Raw genomic sequence first — 12,845 nt, 5'->3', positions numbered from 1 at the left:
GAACTCTCAGTAAACATTAAAACCCAGTGCCTACCCAGGGTCATTGACGGAGCCTGGACAACAGAGCTGACCTTTCTTGGGGCAGATGAATCCTTTGAAAGTGTCTGACACTCCTTGCAAGAACAACACGTGCCTATACCATGTCGCTTCCACCAAGAGAGCTTTGGGTTAGAACTCAGATGAATTTATATTTAAATTTCTAGCTATGAGAGCTTGGGCAAACAAGACAACTTATTGAAGCTTTAGGTCCCTAATATATAGATTGATTGATAGGTGATTGATACAGAGAGAGTCCCTTTATTTGAGAGAAACAAAAATCTCTACTAAAGAGAGGTGTTGTGATGCTTACTGCCATATGTGGCACAGAGAAGGCATTCAGTGTAGGCAGCTTCTATTGTCATTATTACTGTTACTATTGTGATTTTTCTAATTTTTTGAATTCCCATTTACCAATGATAAAAGTCCCACCTCACTTGACTTTAGGTTCCTGGATATGTGTGTGTGTTCCTCAGACAACCAAAGTGTGATTTTACTTGTCAGAGAAGGGAATTTCAAGGAGCTTTGGGCCTAGATAAATTAATGTCTTCTATGCAGCATTTATGATAATGATACGTATACATGATTTTCTCAGTAAATGCATTTGAATGACTTTCCAAGTTTGATGCTGTATTAATTTGCTAGGGCTGCTATAACAAAGTACCATAGACTGAGTGTCTTAAACAAAAGAAATGTGTTTCACAGTTCTGAAGACTAGAACTCCAAAAGCTGGGTGCTGGCAGGGTTGGTTTCTTACGGAAATGCCTCTCTCTTTGAGGGTTGGTTTCTTATAGACAGGCCTCTCTCCTGGTCTTGTAGATGGTCATCCTCTCCCCGTGTCTTCATATAATCTTCCCTCTGCATCCAAATTCCCTTTTCTTATCAGGATGCCCATCTTGTCAGATTAGAGCTGACTCTAGTGATCTCATTTTCATTTAATTCTTTCTATAAAGACTCTGTCTCCAAATATGGACACATTCTGAGGTACTGACCCCAACGTGAATTTTGCGGGGGACACAGTTTAGCCCATAACACATGACTTAATTTTATACATGTCTATTTGATCTAATTTTATACTTAGTGGCCTTTTATTTTCCACCTCATCAACTATATTTTCCCAATATTTATAACTTTTGATCATTATTAATTATTGAAACACTTTTAAATTTAATCTGATACAAAAATGCCCTAGACCAGGTACCAGGTAGAGCAGGCTGGGATCTCACATAAGAATATATGGTAGAAAGAATTAGAATTTTATTTCATAGAGAGTAAGCCCCAAGTATTTTATTTCTTTATAACCTCCAGTGTCATGCAGCAAACTCACAGCACGTGCCTGTGGGAAAGATGAGTGAGTCAATGAATGAATTAGCAGGATTCAAAGAGCAACAGCTGACATTTATAATCCCTCTTCTTCTAAGCACACAGAGTAATCGTGTTGCCTTGTTGAAGACTCTTTAGAGTTGCCTGGCTGGGGAATCTTTAGTTTGAGAGACAGCCTGGGGACTCACCCTCATCATGGAGTAGCCTGAACTGCATCTTGAGATTTGCCAGTGTTTGCTGAGCAATGTGAGCATTGCTCCAGCAGTGTGAAGTTACGTCAGGGAAGTAAAAAGCCAAGGTCTCCAGTAGACCCTGGGGAGAATGAAGACAAGAACATCACACCATTTAAATGATTAAAGCAAGAAATTTAACAGTGAAAAGTGATATGGCATTGCATTTTCCCTTTAAAAGGACAAATTCTGTTTACTTTGACCAAGAGCAGGCTTGGTCAAATTTAAAAACAGGGTGGTGATCCAGTTTATACCAAAATACCAATATATTCAAATAATAAAGTAAATTAGCCCTTCTGATAAAAATAATATCTTATCAAATGCTAACCACTGTGGCATATCTACAAAGAGAACATTGCATAAGTTCAAAATTGTCCAATTTCATGGAGAAAGCTTTTTATTTAGTTTCTTAAACACTCGTAGCTTCCTTAACTCTACAGTTTATCCCATCTATAATTTTCAAATCCCTATGTATTCATTTTCCACTATATCTTTTCCACTTGAGAACTGAATAATTAAGATAGATACATATGTACATGATATCTAGATAGACACATAAATATCCATAGATAAAATAATAAAAATCCTAATCTCTAGCTAGATAAAGAGTATTGTTCCCAGTACACATTTCAGTTATCTTAAATGTTTGCTTTTTTTTGTGGGTTTATTCTTTGGGTGGGAGTGCCTTGGTTTTGTTTTATTTTAACAAAGACAAAAGAGAAAGAGGAGAGAAAAGATAATTGCACATTCTAAGTGTTTCATCAGAGTCTGAGAGTAGAGGCTGTGTTATGATTCCTGGTGGAAATCTGTTTTCATCACAAACCACCTCACAGTATGATGCAATTTATCATGATTGTCATCCTAGGCTCAAGGGAGAGCAGAAATAGAATTCCAGCAGCTCTGTGCATAAGGACCTATGTACTCAAGCGCATGGTTAAACCTCAGTGAAATCGTTGCCATCACTGGGTGCCAGCCACCGGCTACTGACAGTAGTTGGCCCCAACTACCCAACTTTTAAGAGGCTGGTTTGAATTTACATCAATCAATAAATATATATTTGGGGCAAAAATCACTCAAGTGCATAAACATACCACCCCAAACTCAGCAACACAATATTATATGCATTTCCAATTCTTTATGTAGACAGGGCGTTTTACAGTTAGTTCTTCCTTTTTTTTTTCATTTTTTTTTTAAACTGCATTTTAATGCCCCAGGTTTGTTTAAACTTCTGTCAGAATGTTGACTCGGACTGAGATTTTATTTTTAATTCAGGAAAGAAGAGGATATAATGTCTTTAAAAGAAGAAGGAAATTCGGTGAGTTTTCTGCAATTAGCACCATAGAAGTCAGTTAAGATGCCTTCTGGAAATTTCCAATAGACAGGGGGTATGTTAGAACGACAGCAGGCAGCAAATGAAAACAGCACTTGGCAATTTGGGAATCCTTTTCTGTGACAAACTATCTGGTAGGCAACAATTTTGGCTTTCTCTAAACTCGTATAACTTGCTGTTATTTTGGCTGATTTTGATCATTAGCACAATTGCACATAGAGAACTGTCAGTAAAATTAACTTCGGGCTGAATTCACGCCTACTTTCCCACCTCATTCTACTGAAGTACTTTCAGAAATCCCATCCTTTCTTCTAGAAACTTTAAAGCAAAAAGAGCTAGAAAGGAAGGTGGCCAGACTGCTACACCTCCCCTCCCTTCCCATCATTATAGATCAAGCACTTAAAGTGAAGTTTAGACCTCAAGTCTATCTCTCCAATTCATGCTTTCCTATAGACTGGAATTTTTAGTTCAAGTTTATCTGGCTAAAATATAAGTACATATTCATATCACTAAATAGAAAGACAATGGTCCACAAATGTGCTCCACTTTCTGTTTCCTACCTTTAAAAAATTGTATCATTATCCAGTTGCTCAATTCATAGCCTAGGTCTTTTCTTCCTTCTCTTTTTCTATGGTAACACTTAACTCATCACTTTTTTTTTTTTTTTTTTTTCAAATTTTCCTTCTCCCATATCTCTTGTATCTGGCCATCTTTTCCATGTGCCAACAATATCCAGTTCAGACCTCAGTCATTCTTCACCTGTTTATTGCAATAGCTGTGAAGAAACTTTCTTCCTCGAGCCACCCTTACACACTAATTCTATGATGCAGCTAGTCATTTTTCCAACATGAAAATCTCTTCATGTCACTTTTACAAAGACTCCACATAAAAATCCAAATGACATGGGATAGTTAACAAACCCTTCATGACTTGTCTCCAGCAAACCTCTCCAGCCTCATTTGTCTCTTCCTTAACTAACCTTGAGCCCCAGTATTCGGCTACTCACAGGTGCACAGACCAGCAGCCATGGTTTCTTTACCCTCTTGTCATTTTCCCTGTGCCTGGAGCTTCGACCCTTCCCCTGCTTCAGTTCTTTCTCGGTTTCTTGTAGAAGTCAGTTCTTGCAGAAAACCTGTGACAGTAGAAAACTTGTGACTGTATCTCCAGCAGGGCACTGTGAATCCTGTGTACTCCTTAAATAATTTCTTGCAAAAGGGGCTTACTGTTATATTCCATCTCCCTCTATCTTAAAAGCTCCTTAAGAGCAGGAATTCTTTTTAATCATCATTTATTACTGAATCCTGAGTATATAATGTAACACCAGGGCCATAGAAATTTCATGCTTTATAAATATTGTTCAAAGAATGAATGAAGAGATGGCAGAGGAAGATGTCTTAGAAATCAATATTACAGTTGTGTTGCTGTTGCTATTGCTCCAGTGAGGTCTTGGGGAAATTATTCACCCCGATTGGATGGCTTCAGCTCTTTCATCTTTGGAGTGAATATTTAGTGAGGACAACCCACTTCTTAACTGAATCATATTGAGGTGGTAACAAGAATTCCATCCACATTTTTACTTTCCAGTGTTTGGGGCAAATTCAGTCACTTTGTAATCGTAAGTAGAAATTCAATAACTTGTTTTCTAATCAAAACTAGAAATCCATATAAATGCAAACAGTGAATGTTCTACCAAAATTACATACAAGTCAGCATTGAAAATAAAAAGTGGTTTTTTATACCTTAGGCGCTTAGAAAAAGATGGCTCTTATTTTTTAAATGGATTATGTTCTGCAATAAAGCATATGTTTTATATTTTCCTAGGCTACAAACATATGTCACAATGTACACTGTCTATTTGTACTATAAGTAGTTTGCTTTAAAAAATAAAAATATTGATTTTTAAGCTTCCTCTCCAAATCTCTATTTGGTTCTCGGGTTTTTTTGCTTTACTTCTGTGAAGAGATAGTTCATGCCACTTTGATACTTTCTAATTTTCTTCCTGTGCTTCTGAAAGACAACTATGCGTCTCCTTTTGTAAAGATATTCATTATGAAATTATAACATGGTATAGGTTGAGACATGACAGGATATTTCACTGACTATGGGGACAGTCAGTAATAGACCTCTTTATTATCCCAGCAGTCAAAGCCCGGCTTTAAAATGTCAAGTGTCTCTGCAATGCCTAATTCCAATTTACTGGGGAAGAGGAAGGAAAGATTAGAAAGAGATTAAATGTATGGGTGTTTAGTACCATGAAAAATTGAATTTATTAGAATTAAAATTATTATAAAAAAGGACCAAACCATGGTAGTTCTTGGAATGCCACCTTCTCATTTTGAACTTCTTGAGATGGAACATGAATTAGTGACTATCTAAGAAATCAGAAATTAGATATCCTGGGCCTTAGAAATTTTGGTTTTATATTTATAAAAAAAAGGACACATCCCAAGTTGTACTTACATTCTTAATCAATCATGTTTTAAAATATACAAACATAATTAGAAGGTGAGTAGGTAAATTGGATGCCTAGTAATCAACATTTAGTTATAATGTATGATGTCTTAATTAGTTTCCTTATAATTTAATTGATGAAAATTATTTACATGTACAAATAGCCACTGACTGTGAAAGCTAGTGGAGCCAAGATCCCACTTACATTATTTTCTCAACCAATAAACAAACAAACAAACAAACGCTTTTAGCAACCAAATTATTTTTGTAGTCTATTGTTTAGACATCTGTTCTGTTGACTATTACAGTGTGAGAATGCTGTACTAGGGAATTGAAAAACTGTTATTGTGAACAGTGGAGTTTCTCCCCCTCAGTACTACTGACATGTGGGATGAGAAGATGCTTTGTCTTGGGCAGCTGTCCTGTGCATTGTAAGATGCTGATCAGCATCTCGGCCCTGCTTCTGCCTGCTGGACACCAGGAGCACACCCCTCCCAGTTACAACATCCAAAACTGTTTCCAGGCATTGCCCCAGTTGGGCCACCGCTCTAGTCTCTTAGTGTTCTAAGTCGGGAATGTGCCATTTGTCATTATTTAAAGCACTCAGTGATAGTACAGCACTTAGTTAAAAAAAAAAAAAATGGGAAAGATATGCCTATAATGCTGTGCTAGATGGTCCAAGAGAAATAGGAACCCAAAGTGTAGAAAGCAGCAGGCCTGGAGTCGACCTAACAAATCTCAGTCTCTACAGGCTCATAGGCCAGCCTCTTCACTTTTTTTTTTTTTTTTTTTTTTTTTTTTTTTTGAGAAGGAGTCTCTGTTGCCCAGGCTGGAGTGCAGTGGCACTATCTCAGCTCACTGCAATTCAAGCGATTCTCCTGCCTCAGCCTCCTGAGTAGCTGGGACCACAGGTGCACACCACCATGCCCTGCTACTTTTTGTATTTTTAGGAGAGATGGGGTTTCACCGTACTGGCCAAGCTGGTCTCAAACTCCTGACCTTGTGATCCTCCTGCCTCGGCCTCCCAAAGTGCTGGGATTACAGGCGTGAGCCACCGTGCCTGGTCACCCTTCACATTTTTATCCCTCAATTTTCTACCATAAAAATGAATAATACTAATAATTCTCTCATAAGGTTGGGGTCCCAATCAAGGGAGTGAAAACACAAGAAGGACCAACGAACTACACAGATGGATGAGCCTGGAGGGCGTCATGCTAAGTAAAATAGGCCAGGTGCGGACACACAAATGCCGCATAATCTCACTCATATGTGCAACCTAAAAAACCAAACTCACAGAAGCAGAGAACAGGCTGGTGGTTACCAGGGCTGGTGGACTGAGGGTCAGGGGAAGATATTGATCAAAGGGCAAAAAATTCAGTTAGATAGGAAGAATATGTTCAACAGAGCTATTGTACAATATGATGACTGTAGTTAACAACAATGTGTTTTATAATTTAAAATTGCAAGACAACAGATTTTAAGTGTTTTCGCCATACACACAAAAATGAGTATGCAATTTAATGCAAATGTTTATTCGCTTAACTATTCCACAATGTATTCATGCAGCAAAACATGTTGTACATTATACATATATACTTTTATATGCCAGTTGAAAACTAAATAAATAATAATCTTAGCCAAAAAAAAGGCCAGCAAAGATACTAGCACATGAGTATTCAAAAATTTATTTTATTATTAACAAAACATGATTCAAAAGTAGTTCAAAATATTTTTTGCCACGCTGTTTGCAGGGAAAATTTCTTTTTATCATGGATCAAATGATTTTAGATAAATGGAGTCAAATTCTCCCACATAGCCCTTATAATTTCAGGAATTTATAATTAGTATAATTCTTCTTAGCCTTAGTTATTAAGAGGTAGTGTAAGCTAATGGTTAAGAACACGAATTTTAGAATCAGACAGATCTAGGCAAATAACCCTTCCTCCAGTGTGATTTTCTATGCCTCACGTAGGCATCAAACGAAACAAATCATCAAGCTGTAGTTTCGTTTTTGAATTTACTTTCTACTGATATGGGCTTGGAGGTAGCTCCAAGACAAAGAAAAAAAAATACTGATGCTTCAGAAACATTGAATTAACAGTGTTGCTTGAAAGTTAAGAAACAATAGAAAAGGAAAATAAAAGAAAAAATGTGTTAGTAGAGTAAGGAGAAGGGAAGGAAACGTACATTTAGTGCCCGCTACACACCAGAGACTACAGCAGCTTCTTCAGCAAGGACGATCTACTTAATCCTCACCATAATACACTGTTAGCTTCATTTTACAGAAGAGCATCAGAGGGGTGTTGTAACTTACTTGATAGCACACAGTAAGTAAATAACGGAATGAGAACCAGCACAGAAGTCACTCTGACTCCAGAACAGCTGTTTTTATATAGGACCATGGGCTGCCCAGATACACCCCAGTCCTGACAGTTACAGAACTGTTCTTTATGTCCAGCTCTTGCTGACACTACACAGAGAGAATACTGAATTTTAGCAGGTAAGAAAAAGCAATAGTTATCTTCACAAATGTTATCTCAAGGGAAGTAGCTGTATCGCTATGATTATTTCATCAGTTGGCTTAGGATACTAGCCTGTTTATGGAGATTAAATTCAATTTTAAAAAGGTTTCAGTGGGAGGCCGAGGCAGGCGGATCACGAGGTCAGGAGATCGAGGCCATCCTGGCTAACACGGTGAAATCCCGTCTCTCCTGAAAACACAAAATATTACCCGTGTGTGGTGGCAGGTGTCTGCAGTCCCAGCTACTTGGGAGGCTGAGGCAGGAGAATGGCGGGAACCAGGGAGGCGGAGCTTGCAGTGAGCTGAGATCACAAAAATTAAAAATGAGAATGCAAGTTTCTAAAATCCAAAACATTTCTATAAATGAAAGAGTCAAGGTGTCAAAGTACCAAAGTGATTAATTTTTTGTGTGGTTGGGGTAAACTCCTTAATGTTAATACAGTTTTGTTGTATTATAGAAAAATGTGTGACACCATTATCTTATACAAAAGATCTGTCCATTTTATAGATACAGCAGTCCCGGCCGGGCGCGGTGGCTCAAGCCAGTACTTTGGGAGGCCGAGACGGGCAGATCACGAGGTCAGGAGATCGAGACCATCCTGGCTAACACAGTGAAACCCCGTCTCTACTAAAAAATACAAAAAATTAGCCGGGCGTGGTGGTGGGTGCCTGTAGTCCCAGCTACTCAGGAGGCTGAGGCAGGAGAATGGAGTGAACCAGGGAGGCGGAGCTTGCAGTGAGCTGAGATCCAGCCACTGCACTCCAGCCTGGGCGACAGAGCGAGACTCCATCTCCAAAAAAAAAAAAATCAGCAGACAGCAGTCCCACTTATCCTCAGTTTTGCTTTCGAAACTTTCGTTTACTCGAGATTAACTGCAATCTGAAAATATTAAATGGAAATTTAAGAAATAAACAATTCATACGTTTTAAACTGCCTGCTGTTCTATGTAGTGTGATGAAATCTCACACTGTCCAATCCCGTTATGCCTGGAGCACGAATCCTCCCCTCTTCCAGAATGTCCCCACTGTGGATGTTCCCTGCCCGCAAGTCACTTAGCTGTCTCAGTTACCGGACTGACTGTCCAACGTCTCCATGCTTGAGGTCACGTCATCCTTATTTTACTTAATAAATGGCCTCAAAGTGAAAGAACAGTATTAATTTTTTAAAATTTCCTGAATTCACAATCCAGGAAAAAGATATTAATGTACTCAGAGAATTCATTCAAAATTGCCATTTGCAATCCCTAGCCCTATTCTCTGAACATAGTATTGCATAGGTACTCAGGGTACTTTCGAAACGAGCCATGTCACCAAAAGAAAAGTGACATTTGCTTTGTTATATTAAAACAACTTCAGAAGCATGCAGCAGCTCCTAAGATGAATTTCTTGGGATGGAATGGAGCAAGTTTTAATATTAGCTCTCACATATATTTGCACTTCATGATATTTATTACACAGCCTCAACTAATAAAAAAGTTTAAAAAATTAGAACTGAGGCTTTGTAACTCGGCTAAAAGCATGTCATTATAAGTGGTTTGTAGAATGAACTGCTTTTAGACTGATGCCCTTTAATGTTCGTATTTGTTTCATAAATTTGTCACCCAAATCCCTTGGTGAAATCTCCCTAATGTACACTGAACAAATAATGATTCAAGATGTAACTAATAAAATCTTCTCATTAAGAGGATGTCACTAACTGACCAAGAATATGTCACTTCATCAGCTCTGAAATCTTTAACAGATCAGTAAAATAAATCATACCAAGTGGATGAACGGAGAGTGTGGTTTCTTAAAAAATGCATCAAATGAATTTTATTTTCATCTAGTCAGATGGGTGATGAGCACTCAATGGGAGTAAAGATTGTTTTGGAAGGTGCAGATAAATTTCAATAACAATATCTGGGTGCCTGCAGTGTTGCTGGCAGTAGCTTATCCTAAGTATCTGCTCTTATTTTTTACAAACTAAAGATCATGTTTGGGATGAAAAGTTTTACAAAACACACCCAAGATTTGTTTTATGTGAATGAATAAATAAATGTATAAATAGGGATTTTCGTTTCATGCAGTATTTTAGAAACTTGGCCCTAGTTTGTTTGAATTTCTTCCCATCTAGAAGCGAATCTATGCTCTCACTCTTTGAACCTGGAGTCTGAGACTGTTTGGACATGGAGTACAGCAGAAGTGAGGCTGCGTTGGGTTTTGTACCCAGATCTTAAGACACTGGCAGCTCTTGAACAGAATGACCAGCACGTTGGTGGCTTTTCAAGGTGTGTTTCAGGTTACCTCACTCTGCTAGATTACCCAGCTTCTGTCACATACAGTCTTTATTATTATTATACTTTAAGTTCTAGGGTACATGTGCACAACGTGCAGGTTACATATGTATACATGTGTCATGTTGGTGTGCTGCACCCGTTAACTCATCATTTACGTTAGGTATATCTCCTAATGCTATTCCCGCCCCCATCCAGGTGTGTGATGTTCCCTACCCTGTGTCCAAGTGTTCTCATTGTTCAATTCTCACCTATTGGTGAGAACATGCAGTGTTNGTGAGGCTGCGTTGGGTTTTGTACCCAGATCTTAAGACACTGGCAGCTCTTGAACAGAATGACCAGCACGTTGGTGGCTTTTCAAGGTGTGTTTCAGGTTACCTCACTCTGCTAGATTACCCAGCTTCTGTCACATACAGTCTTTATTATTATTATACTTTAAGTTCTAGGGTACATGTGCACAACGTGCAGGTTACATATGTATACATGTGTCATGTTGGTGTGCTGCACCCGTTAACTCATCATTTACGTTAGGTATATCTCCTAATGCTATTCCCGCCCCCATCCAGGTGTGTGATGTTCCCTACCCTGTGTCCAAGTGTTCTCATTGTTCAATTCTCACCTATGAGTGAGAACATGCAGTGTTTGGTTTTCTGTCCTTGTGATAGTTTGCTCAGAATGATGGTTTCCAGCTTCATCCATGTCCCTACAAAGGACATGAACTCATCCATTTATATGGCTGCATAGTATTCCATGGTGTATATGTGCCACATTTTCTTAATCCAGTCTATCACTGATGGACATTTGGGTTCATTCCAAGTCTTTGCTATTGTGAACAGTGCCACAATAAACATACGTGTGCATGTGTCTTTATAGCAGAAGGATTTATAATCCTTTGGGTATATACCCAGTAATGGGATGGCTGGGTCAAATGGTATTTCTAGTTCCGATTCTTGAGGAATCGCCACACTATCCTCCATAATGGTTGAATTTTTAAAGCAGAAAAGGGAACATAATCATATTTTGGAACTGTCTCTCCCAATTCTAATATACATGTCTATATGTTAAATATATATATAGATAAATTAATTATAAAATCAAGTATTCATCTCAGGTTCAGAATCAAGGGTTTTAGGTTCTACCATGGGACCATGGGTATTTACAGGGGCAGAAGAGATGACAAAGGTAATAAATTCCCTCATTGTTGGACACAACGCTGTAAGCACTGCCTTTCTCTTGAAAATAAGGAAGTCTTGGATAGAGGCCCACATGTGGAGAACCCAAAAACCAGCACCAACTTGTAGCCATATGAAGGAGTCATCCTGGCTGTGGATCCTTCATCCACGTGAGCTGCCTGCGCTTGCCAATATCCTGTAGAATGCATGTGAGCTGTCCCCACCAAGAGCTGACAAAGATGCAGATTCAGGAGCAGCATAAATTAATGCTGTTATTTTAAACATGGGTCTTGCAATAGTTTGTTGTGCAATGGTAGATTAAGAAGAATATTTGTAAAATCAACAGATACACTAAGCAGTTATGTTCAAGAGAAAGGCAATGCTTACAGTTTTGTGGTCAAGAACAAGGAAAATTACTACTTTCATCATGTATTCTACCCATGTAAATATCCATGGTCCCATGGTGGAACCTGAAAACCCCGATTCTGAAGCCAAAACACAATACATGATTTGATTTATATATAAATATATGCATACACACATATACACATATATATGCACAATACCATATATATACTACTATATGTATACTATATGTGTAATTAATGTGTATGCATATACATTAGAATTGAGTGAAAGAGAGATCTCAAAATATTGTTTTCTGCTTAAAAAGTAAATGTAGACCGTATATGGCATAAACGAGGTAACCTAGGCAAGTGAGGTAACCTGAAACACACTTTGAAAAGTCACCAACTTACCTAGGTGTCTACAGTAGGTCACAAGAATCCTCCCAGTCCCTGTTTCTAGCAGATTGACTGTCTGAGGTTTTGAACAGAGACTCTCAATACTAACATGTAGGAAGTAAAAAAAAAAAAAAATCTCTAGCTCCACCTCAGAACAATTAAATTAACATCTCTGGTGGGGTGGATTAATATCACTATTAAAATAAAGCTAAACAGAACAAGAATGGCCTAATAATTACAATATGGAAAAATCTAATAATCATTAGTCTAGAATTTCTAAAATATTAAGTTTGTTCTTCTATTTTCCAAAAAAGTGAAAGCAGGGGAGGAGTAGAAAGTGCTAATTTTCCTTCCTTCTCTCTCACTTTTCTCTAAGCCTAAATGATTCCCTGTCTTAGGGTAAACAGTTGAGGAAATGGAAAAAAAAAAAAAGTAAAATGAAGAAAAGTAGTAAATGCTAAAGGAAAAAACAGTGGCATCTACTAATAGGTATATACATTTTTACACCTGTAAATTCATCTAATGTTAAAGAATTTAAAATAAAGTACCCTGACATAACCAGAAGTTATTTTTTACTTCCCATCAGATTGGGAACATTTAAAGGAATGGGTAATATCTAGTCTTGGTGAGGGAATAGGGAAACAGAAACTCGAACATAAGAGATTGAAACATAAACTTGTGAAACATTCATGGTGGCGATTTAGCAGCAAGTATCAAATGTAAAATCCACATTCTGTGAACTCAGCAGTTCTGCTTCTCAAAGCTC

The 12,845-nt window shown here is 37.9% G+C and overlaps 1 long non-coding RNA gene across 1 annotated transcript; it reads right to left on the bottom strand.

Moving 5' to 3' along the window:
• Positions 1–1,308: 1,308 nt before the first annotated feature.
• On the bottom strand, positions 1,309–3,800 carry LOC108519958 (uncharacterized). Its single transcript, XR_001882780.1, has 2 exons — positions 3,679–3,800; positions 1,309–1,671 (listed from the first exon to the last, which is right to left on the bottom strand). It is a non-coding gene; the product is annotated as an uncharacterized LOC108519958 (long non-coding RNA).
• Positions 3,801–12,845: the final 9,045 nt, after the last annotated feature.

This window comes from Rhinopithecus bieti, unplaced genomic scaffold (assembly GCF_001698545.2).
Source record: "Rhinopithecus bieti isolate Rb0 unplaced genomic scaffold, ASM169854v2 scaffold_47225, whole genome shotgun sequence".
Lineage (NCBI taxonomy): Eukaryota > Metazoa > Chordata > Mammalia > Primates > Cercopithecidae > Rhinopithecus > Rhinopithecus bieti.
Note: the sequence above shows the minus strand (reverse complement) of the source record. Positions and strands in the feature narration are given on the sequence as shown.